Source organism: Pinus tabuliformis, chromosome 4_1 (genome assembly GCF_031772625.1).
Source record: "Pinus tabuliformis cultivar Carrire ecotype Pingquan chromosome 4_1, CPIR1, whole genome shotgun sequence".
Lineage (NCBI taxonomy): Eukaryota > Viridiplantae > Streptophyta > Pinopsida > Pinales > Pinaceae > Pinus > Pinus tabuliformis.
In genome coordinates this window covers 869,171,808-869,187,226 of record NC_142303.1, presented here as the reverse complement: position 1 = coordinate 869,187,226, position 15,419 = coordinate 869,171,808, and positions in this window count along the sequence as shown.

The following is a 15,419-nucleotide window of genomic DNA, read 5'->3' as shown; positions in this document are numbered from 1 at the left end:
AACAACGCAAGGAAATAGGAGCTTGGAGGGCAGAGAGGAAGGCTGGAGAGAAGCCAAGATTGCCTGTGAACATCTATGAGGATTGTACTGAGAGATGGCTAGCTGTGAGAGCTAAGACTTTGTATAATTCCCATGTATTTCCACCTGTATGATAATACAATAGTGTGGGGTTTTTAGTTGAGGCTTTCCCCAAAGTATTTTCATGTGTATTGTGCCATTGATTCTTCTTCTTCTAGTTATATTGTTTAGCTCAATCTTTAAGCTTCCACAAATTGATAGTAGAAGTAGGTTATAGTATTCTGCTTTGATTTATATTGCATTATCGGTTAACCTGCACCAAATTTTCTACAGAATTGGAGGGGAACCAACCTTCCTCTCTAGAATTGTGTAGACCATCTAGGTAGCCTACTGCTCTCCAAGAATGCGTAGAGAACGCAGACATCCTTCCCTTTGGAAATTTCATAGAGCAGCTCATCACTGGGCTTGCTTTCAAAATTTGCATAGTTCTGGATGACAGCCAAGGCTTCAATCCAAAAATTGCATAGAGCCTGAGGGGCAGCCAGAGCCACTCAACCTAGAAACTGTGCAAAAGTCATCCAAAGGCTTGCAGTCTATTGCATGTGCTCCCAAGTTGACTGTTTCCCTCCAGGATTGACCAATCTTGATTTGTATGCATGGGCTACTTTTCTTGAAAAAGAAAAAAAGAAAAAAAGAAAAAAGGAAAAAAAGAAAAAAATAAAAAAGGAAAAAAAGAAAAAAAGAAAAAAGAATCCCTAGATTTTAGGGATCCATTTTTAGCAGTTGGAGGTTACATGCAAAAGCTGTTTTAGAAACCTCCTGCCAAGTGTCGCTTTTTCCTAGATTTGTGGCATGCGCATCATAAGCCTCGATCTTATCAAAAATATTTATTCGACACTTCAGAGATCATTATTCACTTTGATCTTGGAGCTCTAGCATCCCACATCGCATCTAGGAGCATTCGGTACACTCAGCTCAGTTTTTTCCAGGTAAGTCCACTTTTCATGTCTTTTGCTGTTTTTCTGTGGCTTTTTGTATTTCGGTTTGTGTGAGTGCTGTTTTCTTGGTTTCGTTGAATGCTTGCTGTCATTTTAATGGATCATAGCATGTAGAAGCACTATTTCAAGTTTTTCATTGCATCTCACTATTGTCACATGCATGACACTATTTCTGCACTAACTGTCGCCATTGTAGCGACTCACTTCACACACTTACTTGTTTTCCTATTTTTGAATCCTGCACTCACTATTTGCATGCATGATCATTCAATCTTGTCTACAATAAACTGCACACATGCATTCATCCTTCTCATGTTTTCAGTCGCCCGTTGGTGGGTCTAGGATGCCTTGGCCCAGACCTTGCCTTGCCCTGCTTGCATTGCGCATTTATGAGAGTGAAGGCTTTTCCTTCCTCCCAGAAATTGCGCAGAACGTGCCCAACACTGGCCTCCATAATTTCTTTACACAATTATGAGAGACAGTGCTTGTTGGCCCCTAGAATTGTGCAGATGCAGTTGACCGGGTTTCAGTCATTGCTGACTAAAACTGCGCATTGCACAGTTTATGAAACTATGCATTACACATTTTTAGCCCTCAGCAGGCCAAGCTGGACTATGCTCTGTGGAGTTTTAGCTGTTAGTTAGCCCGATGACAGTCCGGACTATATTATGTGCAGTTCTGGCAGTTAGTCGCCCAGGTGTGTTGCATGTCATTCCTCAAGTTGTTTTAGTTTTCAACTGAAAAATTTCTTGCCATGAGTGTTGCTCTATCTCCAGGTATCACAGGTGTTTGTTTGTCTCTTAGTAGTACAGGTACAATGGATTTCAAGAGAGCAAGGTCAAATGATACCATCGAGAGTGCAACTTGAGATGCAGTCGAGCAAGTGTCTATGAGCTTTCCCATCTATGAAGACACTAAGTTATTCATGGGCAAGGAGATCAAGATGAAATGGTAGGACATCAATGACACCTTCTCAAGCACATTTGAGGAGAATCTGGAAGACCGCGAGGTCTATGTCAACATACACAAGTCTGGCTTGTACCAGATTGCATGCAGGTATCCCGTGTTTTCGTGCGCGGACATGATCCACCGGATTGTCTCTTATAGCGATCCAGAGACAATGGTGTTGAGTAGTTTCAGTGGAACAAAACTTGATACCTTCAGGGAAAAGCACTTTCAGGAGATGTATCACTTGCCACAGCCGGTGATCGTGATGGATACACCCTTCACAAGACCCAACAACAGTGCAAACTCAAGAGACATCTTGAAGAGCTAGGTGAAAGAGTCGTCCAAGTTAAGGACAACACCCAACCAAGTGTACAAGACAAGGATACTATGGAAGGCATATCAGCTCTTGGTCATATTTGCATGCTGCTTATACGACCAAGAGAGCACATAAACCTTCCCACAAAGTTGGGTGATTGTGTTGGATCAACTGTCAAGTGAAGGAAGACGATTCAACTGGTCTGACATGTTGGCTCTCAGGTTGAAGGAACAAGTGACAGAAGTTGAAGGAACAAGTGACAGAAGCCCGACATCCACCCAAGGGACAACAAGCGAAGCTATTCTTTTCTGCTTACATAATTGATGCGATCTATCCTCATCAGCAGTTCCCAGGCTTGGGTTGGGCATGGACACCTTTAGAAACATTTGTGCATAGTTATTACAAGTTTTTCTCCAAATGCAGCTTCTGTGGAGTTATCATAGAATTATCAGACCGCTTCATCACCTCGGTATACAAAATGATCTTTGAGCATGATCCACCTTGCATGTCGCAGGCAGCGATGGAGGCATTGATCTACATAACAAATTGGTATGCCTCATCCCTTGGTACCTTCATCTGAATGTACAGTGTGGAGAAGGCTCAACATGTTTTATCAAAGTTTGCCATGGATAAGCTGGTCATGCAAGAAGTGTCATATCACATCTCGATAGGGTTGTCATCTAGACTGCATAGGAAGAATAAGGCACCTTGGCCCGCTCTTCCTTTGTGGATCGGGTTGTATGAGATCTAAAATCTCAAGCATGCTAAGGCTGAGACAAAGGAATTCAAGAGATTCACCTTCGACACCAGAAGTTTCAATCTGTATGACCCGCATTGCTTAGTGAAGGACCACTGTGTGAGAGTGCATCATCCTTGGATCCATGGGGCATGTCATTGGCCTGAGGAAGACCCATGGAGATACTGCTATCACTTTTCAAGGCTCAATGAACTGACCAACATAGCTGTAGAGTGATTAGTAGTGAAAAGGAAGCAACATCTCAAAGAGCAACATCATCATCAGCAGTAGAGGGAAGCAGACCTATGCTTGACAAAGGCAAGTGGAAGATTGCAGATAATGTAGAGGTAGATCAAAAGCTACAAGTTCAAAGCAGACCCAGGTGTGTTGAGAGCAGCTTTGGAGATTGAGGCTAAGAGGCAACACTGTGATAGGAGGATCACGTAAAGGAAAAGAAAGATGCAGAAGTTGGAGGAAGCAGAAAAGGAGTTGCAGGTGTTGAAGCAACAACTTAGAGAAGAACAAGAGCTGCATAGAAGAGAGAAGGAAATGCAGAAGGAATAGAAACAACAAGAGGCACAACATGCACATATTGATGAAACTGTGCCCATACAGGTTATTGACTCATTCGAGCAGTTGACATAGAGCAGATAGGGTGAGAAGTCGCAGGAGCAAGACTTTGCTCAAGGGATTGAACAGATGCTAGATTAGATGGACATAGATATGGTTCAGCCCAAGTTAGATGAGGACATTGACCTCATGCCTCAAAAATAAGAGGTCACTCCACTGGGTTCACTAGATCCAGAAGCAGAGCAAGTCCCAAGCGATCAAGGAGACACTGAAATCCTTGAAGACAATTCGGAAGTGGAGATGCACAAGATATCTTTCGACGAGTCTCAACATAGAGTTGTGTAATCGTGTAGAGTGCCCACTCCGGATGTCCATGTATCTCCTGCGTAGTTTGAAGAACAAGTGATCATTTCCAATGTGCATAGACATCCAACTGCATTGGCCAATGCTACCGAGGCATATGCTGAACCCACTAGCTCAAGTGTTATATTCTTGATAGATGAGAACGAGTGCATGGCTAAGGAGCTAGAAGCAGTTAAGAAGGGAGGAGATCAAGTTACAACATCCGTGAGAGCAAATTTGAAGAGAGTGATACTAGATGAAGTATATTCTCTTGAGACAATCATGCAGAAAATGTACTTCAAATTCATCACCGTGCATAAGTTAGTTGTCCATCTCAACGGTTGGTAGCAACGCTATGCTAGGAGAGCACACATCTTGATAGAGTTACACACTACTGTCGATTACATGCAGATATGGACAATGAGGTACAAGGGAGTCCCATTGCACTTGCCAAATATGATGAAGCCAAAGGCGGCAGAGTTGAAATAACGTATCCAGAGTTATATCTAGAACTATGAGGAACTCTCGCAACTCATCACCAACTTGCAGGCTTCACTTGCATGAGTGTTCAGGATCATGGATGTCATTGTGCACATGCATGCGATCCCATCCATTTGCACACTCACCGAGGCAAAGTCAAAGAACCAAGTCTAATTGGAGCTGGACATGTACTTTGATCAGTTGATGCGCATAGCCACTAACACAAACTTGTAGATGAGCACAGACACTATGCATTAGTATGTTGTTGGTCCTGTTTCACTCAAGACTATGATGCGCATGTTATTTGACAAGTTGGACAAAGGTTTCAAATTAGTGTACCCATATGCAATGGAGGCAAGAGTTTGCTTTTAGAAGGATGTCACCATAGAGTACGCAAACACCATAATAGATTACCAAGCTTGGCATTATTTCATCATCGTCGATCATCACGAGGATGTCGAAGAGTTAGTCTTCCCACAACTGTTCGAGTCTTAGTGATGTCTTGCATGGCTTACTCAAGCCTATTTTTGTCTCACATGGGTACATGTGCATATTGTAATGTAAACATGTTGTAAAAGTGAAAGACCAAGTGTCAATAGTAGAATGTAACAATCATGTAGTAGTTGAAGAGTCATGAGGGTAGGTGAAGAGTCACAAAAGGGAATGTCAAGGGTCACCCCGCCCTTTGCTATTTATAGAACCTCATAACTCATTGTACAAGCTTTTGTGAGCTAAAATTCCTATAGGGATAACTTAGAGAAAGCTTGGAGTGTATTGTAATGAGCCTTGGCTTCTCCATAGTGCAGAGCCAGTACATCTCTTTGGAGGAGCAGGAGAAAGTGACTGTATATTCCTCTATCAGGTCTAGTGGTTCTCATGGTTGTATGTATGATTGGATCTTTCACTCTTTTAATAAAACAAAGCCAACACGTTTCATGCATATGTTGTTATTGTAGTTCGACTATCCTGGTTAATTTAATGATGTACGTAGCTGTAATTTATGCATGTATGTATGGACTATTCCATATGTGTTTGTATGAATCTTATTGAAGCATGTTGTTGGTATAATCCATTATCTTGGATCGTTGTCTATCCTACTTTCCATCCCGTGATGTCTTTCTGCACGTGTGTTCCCTTTCAAGCTGCATGCTATCACAGGTTTCTAAGGGGCACACTCTTCACCCCTTCCACGTGTTAGAGCCTTTCATGCTCCTTCCTTGACTTGCTACAAGGTCACACCCTTGCTACCAACAAGGACATATTACTTACCTCTATGCACAACCGAAGTCAAGGCGATATCGTACTACCCACTACTGGGACCCCTGATCCAAACGGTCTGAGGTCTAGTTGGGACTTCTTACCAAGGATATACCCTGACACGTTGGCGGGTCCAACACCGTCAACACATCCCACAAGTGTAAACGATTGTGTCCTGTTGTTTATCCCCTATAAGAACATCAAGTAGCACCAAGGTTTTTAAATGCTACAAAATATAGTCTTCTTCTCTCATAAGAGTTATAGTATAAAATGTTTCCTTAGATCCTTTAGGGTTTATCATAAACCTTGGTCTAAAACCCTAAACCCAATATTTCCTTGAAATTCCTTCTAAAGCCATATCTTTTAGGTTGGAGAGAAATTTTACATATGAAGAATATTACAAGAAGACAAGTTCACCCTAGTCTTGCACTTGTAACTCAAGCATGAGTTTAAGTAATTATAATACTTTCTCCTCCCTTTATTTCTATGAAAGGATAAGGAGATCGAAAAGCATAAAGTGGATCAGGATTGTAAAAAAAACACTTATCTAATTGCTAAATAGGCCCACACATGCAGTGCTACAACTCCAAGTGGCACATGTCAACCCTTGAGGTAAGAATGTCGAAAAAGAAAAGGTCAAAGGATAAAATATCCATGATATGTCTTCTATGCTCTATCTCTAAAGGCTGCTACTCCAATGCTTATCCTAATGATAAGTATCTTTGTTGGTGTTGGGTCTCTATAGTACTAGTGTAGCCCCCATATTCTTATTTTTGTGTCCCATAGAACCCTCATATTGTTATTGTTGTGCCCCTTAGAAACCCACTATTGTTATTATTGAGACCTTACATTATTAGTGTTATGTAGGCCCTAATTATATTTTGACCCTTTAGGCTCCTATATATACTAAGGACGTCTTGACATTTGAATCATCCAAGAATTGTTCATTTATATGATGTAAAATGATTTCCCCCCCTATAAGAGGCTTATTTTCAAGTCATATAACTATATTTTCTTTTGTTTTTGTGATCTGGTTACATAAAATTTGGTATTAGAGCTTTGGATCCTTGGGTTTCACTGCTTCAAATAGGTCATCTTAGAATTTTCGCTATAAATTATTTTTTGAAAGGCTTCAGAAGCTCAAATTGAAACCACATATATTTTAAATAATTATGAACATCATGTGAAAATTTCAGACCTTGGGTCGCTATATTTTCGGATATATGGTCAAAGAAAGCTAGTGTTTCTGCATACTTGATCCAGGTGGATCTTGATTTAGTCTCGTCATATTGGTTATGTAATGTTTGAGACTAGGATGGTCATGAATAACAACCTGATATTATTAAAAATCAAATTTCTCAGATGCAGCTGAACCTAGGCTCATTACATGGATCTCGTCGTTCTGAATTCAACGCAATTCGAACGGGCGAAAAAGGACATCGTATGGATAAGTTATGCAAAGTCAAAGTTTCTGGGACAAACTCCAAATGTAGTCAAAACTCAAAGTTTGCGGTCAACGGTCAACTCATGGTTCCACTGGTAAAAAAACAAGCTCATGGTTCTGGATGACAAATGGCATGTTCAAGTTCTACCAAGTGTCTCATTCTGGTTGGTCGAACTTTCGTGGTTTATGATTGGTTGGTTGATTTTTGAATTTGGAAAATAATGGAGCGCCACATGGGTTATTGAATGGCTACCATGTGGCCTCCCCGTGGCATATTAAAAGTTGTTTATGGACCAACAGGGCCTCTAGGAGGATCGAACATGGGACTTGCCACCAAGCAGCGAGGAGTTTTACCACTAGAGCACACATTGGTTCTTAATATACAATGAGTGAATATATTATTTAAAGTTTAACATTTGGAGTTGGGCTAGACATAAGCCCCAACCCCTATTCATTCCCTCATCAAAGGACCTTGGCGTAGGAGTGGTAGCTGTGAGGACGGGGTGGTCGCCCAGGCCCCAGGTTCCATTGCACCACAAGACCATAGTGGAAGGCATTGCAGGGAGGCACTAAGATAAAGGCCCCAGCTCCGGTCCTTTGGGATGTGATATGACCACAAGCGTAGAGATTTTAGGAGCGCCCACTGGAGGTGCCAAGGAAGGGGATTAGCCCCAGGACACAAGTCTGATGATGTGACCACATCCCAATAGTTAAGGCATGGAATTTTAGCATCAATCCTTGGTTTTCGACGCCCAAATGACATGATACCTAGAGGAATGAAGAATTATCTAGTGGGGGCAGGAAATTGGCCGTAACCCCTGGTCACGTGGCTACCATATGACCATATAGGCGAGGAAGTGGCACTTTAGGCAAAATTTTTTGAGTTTCCATGGGATCAAACCCTTGAAATCCTACTAGTAACTTCTCCACCTCACTGTGTGGGCACCAATTGTTCTTGTTATGCGATGGCAGAGATATTATATGAGGTGCCAAAATTGGTGAAATGGATATCGTGAGAGCCTTCCATATCTGGTGGCTCCGCCATATCCCGTGAGTCAATGATATACAACATAGTTATCTGCCCTACCAATGTTAACGAACCCCACCATGGATGGCCGCTCCACCATATCTTGTGAGCTCCAATTAACAAAATTTTCCATATCCACGATATTTATTAGGTTCAACCATCTATAACGACGGCACGGGCACAATTTTGTTTCCAATTGTGAAGGGATTGGCCCCAAGCCATGTGTGTTAAACGGAATGATGATGGTGTACGGAACGACATGGCATGGTTGGGTTGGACCACCTGGCATACCATGTAGATCCAAAATGGCCTACAAATCATACATTTAATTTGATATGTTATGTTGTGCGGGCAGGTCCACAAACCCCGCCCATATATTTGTTAATTTTTTAATTTTATTTTTGACCTATATTTTTTCAAACCGCCCGTTATATCATAACAAAATTATAGGATTTTTGGATCGAACCCCCAATTGAAGTCTTTATAAGCAGAGCGCTCAACCAATGAGCCACAACAATTTGTGTTGTGTTGTAAGGTTTTGAGCAGAGTTTGTTTTTGACTTTCTGATGTCATACGGAAGCCTTTTTGAGTATTTCAAAAGCCTAAATAGAGGTTTCAAGGTGTTTCAAATGTAAGAGAAGAGTTAGTTTCTTCATTGGAGTAGTTGTTTGGTTAGTATTATCGAAAGGAATACAACCACAACACTTCTGTTTTGAAGCAGTCATATTATTGTTTTTTTTGATCTTGAATTTGAGTATGAGGACCTTTGCTACATAGTCCTCTTTGTTTTGGCGCAATCGCCTCTTTGTGAAATTGAGTTAGATTAAGGGTGAGAGTTCTCTGTAGGAGGATCTTTCTTCAAGGGAAAAATTGCCACTCCATCATCATCTTGACTCTAAAAGACGAATCATTTTTATGTACTCACTTTTCATGTGATATCAATAAAGCAACCTAGTCTTTGGAGCATGGACCAGAGATGTAGCCCAGGAGGGGTGAACTCCGTTAACAACTGGTTGTGTCTATTCCTTTATGTTATTTTTGAGTTTTTAATTTGTTTCATCTTTAAGTTCATTCAAATTTAATTATTCATATTTGAATAAGTTATGAACTAAAGACGTAAAGCTTCCAAGCTTACAAAGTGTCAGAGGATGATCAACCTCCCCAATTTTCAGATCAATTTGTATCAGAGTAGGTTTTGACTAGATTGCAAGGATGGGTAGAAGAATGAAGTGAATTCAGTTTCAAGAATTGGAAGAATTCAATCAGTAATATCAGTAGGAGAATTCTGAATTGTGACGCATGGTGCAAGCATTGCAAGAAGACAAACAAAGATTACAAGCGAGGATCCAAGCCATGCAGGGAAGTTAAAAGACGGGAAGTCTCTCAGATCAAAGTCCATCCATTATTGGAGACAATGAAGTATATCCACTTCATCAGTAGTCAGATGAAGAAATTTCATATCCATCTGCTACTCCAAAAGAGAAGTCAGTGGAAGAAGCAATTGGTACTATTTCCTCACCTTTGGAGGAACTTTCTTATGTACCAACATATTAGGAACATGATTCAGAAATAGAGAATGAAGAGGCTTCAAGTGATAATGAGATTGGAGCTTTTGAAAAACATAACAAAGGAATTGGTATGAAGTTGATTAAAAAAATGGGATATCAACAAGGTAAAGGCCTTGGCAAACATGGCCAAGGTAGACTCCAACCAATATCAGTTTAGGAAAGACCCCAATACGGAGGATTGGGATTTGACCAATAAACATGTCACTATTGTGGAAAGAAAGGTCACATATCAGATCGATGTTGGTCCTTACATCCTGAGCAAATGCCAAAAAAGATACAGGATCGTAAAGCTAAGAAGACGTGTCATTCTAGTAGTGATTCAAAAGGTGAGATATTTAATCAAAATTTTGTTATGGAGATTATTAAAAAGACATATCCATGTACTTTCTGTGGAAGTAATGCCCATTGTGTAGCTGAATGCTGGAAGAAGAAGGTTTATAGTAAGAAGGTGTTGTGACACCAACAACCCCCCTCCTCCTTTAGTATTAGCAATAACGCTAAAGAAGTGGGGACCCTTAGTAATAAAAAATCCAAAAAGATTTTATATTTTTTTTATTATACTCCTCAAAGATACATCGCACAAAGAAGAGTCAAGCATTTCTTTATGAGCACATTAAAACAAATGCGAAGAAGCGGCATGAAATTCATCACATCGCATACATTGAGAAGCGCCCATAAATGACTAATCTCAAGAAACTCTCCGATGGCCGATATGCGATATCGCATATCGCAACGTCGCATAAGCAGCACACGAATAACTTGAAAAATTGCAGCGATCTACGATCTGTGATGCCGCGATACTGCGATCTGCGATCAATGCGATCTGCGAGTCACAGAAATCACCCATCGCAAATTTCCTCGGCTCAGCACCCAAGAAAAGCTGTCCCTAAACCAAAAATTGAGCGCACGGCTTAAAGAAAATTAATGAATGTACGCCAAGGTATTCATGAAGGACAGTTTTGTGTTTTTCAAAGAGTCAGTTCACTGTGGGTGTCATGATGTTACACATTCGTAGAACTTGAAGCTTTCATGTCAAAATTTATTATCATTACTTTTTCCTTTGCATGAACTGCAGGAAACATCTAAGGAAAAAGGGGAAAGCGCCAATGCTCGGAGAACAGAGAAGAGATGCTCTCATACACGGATGCCGCATACAACAGAAACGCAGATTTCAGAGTGTTACTGAACAGATGCTGATATCAATAGGCGATTCGACATTCAAGGTCAAAGAATTCACAAAAGCAGCATGTTTGCAAAATTCTGAAGCTCATGTCCGGTAAAGGAGAAAGCGCTAAAGGCGGAAAACGCACCAGAAAGGCCCGGATCAAAGAACGGAGGCAGTTTTTGATGCGCGATTAGCGCCTAGCGCTAATCGCGCATCGCTAAGAAAATTGTTCAGAAAGCAAAACCCCTAACTTGCTTAGTCATCCACGAGTCCGGAAGCCTAAATAGCAAAAGCAGAGGCAGCTAAGAGGAATCTGGGCTGTTACCAAGCATACACGCAGTAAATTCGCTCAACCAGAAGATAATTCTCAAAAATATCTTCCAGTTTACTAAACAGAGGTGCCAACGCTTGTCATTTCCATTTTCATAGCTCAAACAAAAGCAGAAGACGACCAGCCGACTCTTCCCAGGCAAATGTTGCATACTCATAGCACTAAGGAGCAAATGCAGAAATAGTTAGAAATTAGATTCAATTTTTAGAAATAAGTTTACTTAGATAAAGGGCGGTCATTTTGAACCGTATCCGAAATTTATGTAATTAAGTTGTTTAGTTAACAGTATTTAAACCCTTCTCATGCATTTGGAGAAGGGTCTGGAAATTTGTCAAAAACTTGTCCTCAGAACATGCACTTCTGCACCCTCAGAGGAGGTTTTGATGAATGAATGGATCAAGGTTTATTAATTTTTGCATTTGATGTCTGCTACTGATGTTGCACTTCTGTACTCTTAGTAGATATCAGAACAAGGAGAGATAAATCATTATTACTTGAAGCTTATGAGTAGGACCAGTCATAAATGGTACTTTTATCTCTTTGCCATTTCTGCTTATATTCTTGAAGTGATATACAGTTTTTAGTTGTTTATATGTTATTGCATGAATGTGTGAGTTACCATTTGGCACTTTTGTACGGTGGAGTCATTTATTTATGTTTGATATATGAATAACTTATTATGCGATATGCTGTTCACAACTGTTTTGCCTAACCTTTTATGCAAAGTGGTTCATCTTAATTGATTTCCATTCTTATGATAGCTGAATGATCTTTATTACCAGTTATTGTTTGAAATCTCTTTAGATCACATAATAGAAGAAATACACCCCGGGTTAGCATAGATTAGATGTGCTGTTTTCATTAGATTACAATAGCATAGAATTAGATTAAAGTAGCTTAGATCAGAACTCTTAGATCAGCATAATCCAACTCTGCACACACACACCCTTAGATTGGGAAACTGGTCCCATTATCCCCAGTCGGACCCGCTATACCAAACGGATAAGGAGCTACCAACCAAGGTCCGGACCAGGTGGGTATCCCCCTTGTTGTCGACCCGATTTTCGGGGCTTCAACATATTTGGCGCTAGAAGGAGGGCCCGAACTATGAATGGCACTTAAATCAAAATCTAAATACCATTCTGAGAGTAAATCGCCCTTATCATCTCCCCCGACTTCTCCAGTATATTTAAATCCAGAATCAGAAGTCGCTCGAGTATCAATCACTGCTGCACACCTTGATATTTCAGACCAATTTACCATTAAACCTCCTGAAGTCGAATCTCTGATTCACAAACTTCAGGGATTTTCCATTTCTCCTCAGAGGTCTGATAAATCTCAAAGCAGTGTGACTTCGCAGTACAATCTTGCTCATCCCCTAACGAGATTGAAAAGTGAAAAATTTGGCATCCAGCCGACTGAGTTCCCTCTTCCCACCAGGAAAAGAGCGAGGAAATCACCACAAGAGTGTGACAGTGAGACTCTTTCGTCTACATCACCCATTTCAACTACCTCACTGCAAAGTCAACCACCCACACCTCCATTCCAAACCATCATTCATCCGTCTACCACAATCCCTCTTCAATCATCCACGATCATAGTATCCTCATCTTCCCAACCGCAGAGATCATCTCCTGCGCTTTTCTCTACTAGCAGCTCAACGATGGCCCAATCTCCATGGAACAACCCTGGGGCAGTCTTGATGCCTGCACCCTTGAGCCCAATACCGGCCCATCCTGAGAAATGGCTGCCTAAATTCAATCTAGAAGCAGGCATGCTAGCAGAAGAACACATAAACAATTTCATGCTTTCTATCAATCTCAACGGAGTTACTAATGAAGATGCTGTTGTTCGGCTTTTCCCCTACACACTGCAAGGAACAGTCAGGTCATGGTATTTTTCATTGCCTTCCGGGTCTATCACAAGTTGGGATATCTTCCACAATCAATTCCTTATCAAGTTTGGTGATGACAGATCAACAGCAACATTAATCGATGACCTATCCAATCTCAAGGCCCAAGCTAAAGAACCTATCAAAGATTTCGATTTACGGTTCAATAAAATTCTCAACAAAATTCCTACTGCTTCCCAACCTAGCGAAGAAGTACGATGTGAATGGTATATTACTGCTTTACCATCAAACATAGCAATCTTCGTGGATAGAGCAAATAAAACAACTTTAGTTGAAAACATGACAGAGGCGATAGCAGTAGAGAAACGCGTAATAGCCCTGGAAAAGAGATCCACGATAGAAGAACGAAAGTCTAAAAAAATCACCTTCAAGGAAGACCCCAAGAAGAAACAAACAAAAGACCCTTTCGATTTGGAAGGATTGCAGAAAGTATTAAAGACCATGTCTGATGAGATGATTGACATAAAAAAACAAGTAGCAGAAACTTCTTTTAAAAAGCCCTACAGAACTTTTAAAAGAGGTCCTTCAACGGATGCAAAACCACCCAATGCCATCTCCAATGCTGAAACTGAGGAAGAGGAAGAAGAAGAAAGTGCCACTGAAGGGCAAACCGATGACGAAGAAGTTGTGGAATTACAAGGAATGTGGGATTTCATCCTCCCACAAGAAGAGGATCAAGAAGTATTTCCGGTTAGCACACAAAGCAAAAATCAGCTTGATCCTCCCCAAACAACCCCTAAGCAGAAGGTCACAAGCCCTACAACAAAAGATAAAGTCGCAACAAAGAAAGCAACAACTAAAGCGACTCAGTCTAGCCCAGTCCAAGCAAATACGGAAAAAACAACAACTCCATCAAAAACACTGATAGTGTCGGATGAAATGGAGTACAATATTGTTGACGACATGAAAAAGACTAGGGCTAATATTACCCTTTATGAATTGAGCAAATTAAAGCATCAACAGAAGATAATGATGAAAGAATTACATGCTGTGCCTATTATACCTTTGCCTGCCGCTGTACTCTCTCAAGCTTCCCATAACATGGGAAGACCTCCAACTAACGCGATCAATAAGATTGATCCAAATGATATCGCCTTAATTGGAGGAAGATCAAGATCTCACACTCCCTCGTTTCTTCTCACTTACAAGATTTTCAACAAAAATGTGCACAATTTTTTGGTAGATTCCGGTGCTTCTTTGAATATTTTACCTAGATCAATATGTGCTAAGCTAAATGTTCAACCACAAAAATCCGCAGTGCGTATAGTTCAGCTTGATCGATCTCAAGTCGAAGTGATTGGTGAAATTAATCAAGTAACCATAAGATTGTCATCTAACCCGAAGGTATGTTAGGTTATTGACATTCTAGTGGCCGATATCCCAGAATTCTATGGATTAATTCTTAGCAGGGATTGGTCCGAGAAGCTCCATGGATACTTTGCAACCGACTGGTCGCACATGTGGTTACCCTATAACGGTAAACCGAATCAGATAAAGGTTGAACGAGAATTACACCAGAAGTACATAGTAACGGAATTAGAGGGAGAAAATGAAGCAGTATCATATTACAGCAGTATCATAGGCAATTACTCGGTAGATTCTTTTCTCGATAATTTCAATGCTCACCCATCACCTTACTTAGAAAATTCAGTTTTGTCCCAAGTCGAAATTTTTTCCCAAACTGATAGTTCGAGGTGTGTTAATTTTGTAGATAAACCTGTAAATACATCTTTTTTTTGGAAATTATATTTCGATGGCTCTAAATCTAGCGAAGGAGCAGGAGCAGGATGCGTTCTGATTAGTCCAGAAGGAAACAAGACCATGCTTACATGCAGACTCGAATTCAATTGCACAAACAACACAGCAGAATATGAGGCCTTGGTGCAAGGCCTATACAAAGCAATCGGGTTAAACGTCAAGTATCTTTAGGTCTTTGGAGACTCTGAGATTATCGTCAAACAGGTACGTAACACTATACATTGCCTATCAGGTCATTTAAAACATTATCAATCTTTAGTACAAGATCTGACTGAGCATTTCATAGCATTTAATATCTCTTCAATCCCGAGACTCCAAAACGCGAGTGCAGACCTTTTGGCTAACGTAGCCTCTAGGCTTATTCCCTCCGAAGATTTTAGTCCAGATAGATTCTCAATAGAATTAATCTTTAGACCATCCATCCCTGACAACATTACAAATTGGAGAGTATTCAATGATGATCCTGATATTGTAAATTTCATCACTTCTGAAGGATCCTACTCCAATCAGATAATTGATGAAGACCATCACGATCGACAAACACAAAAA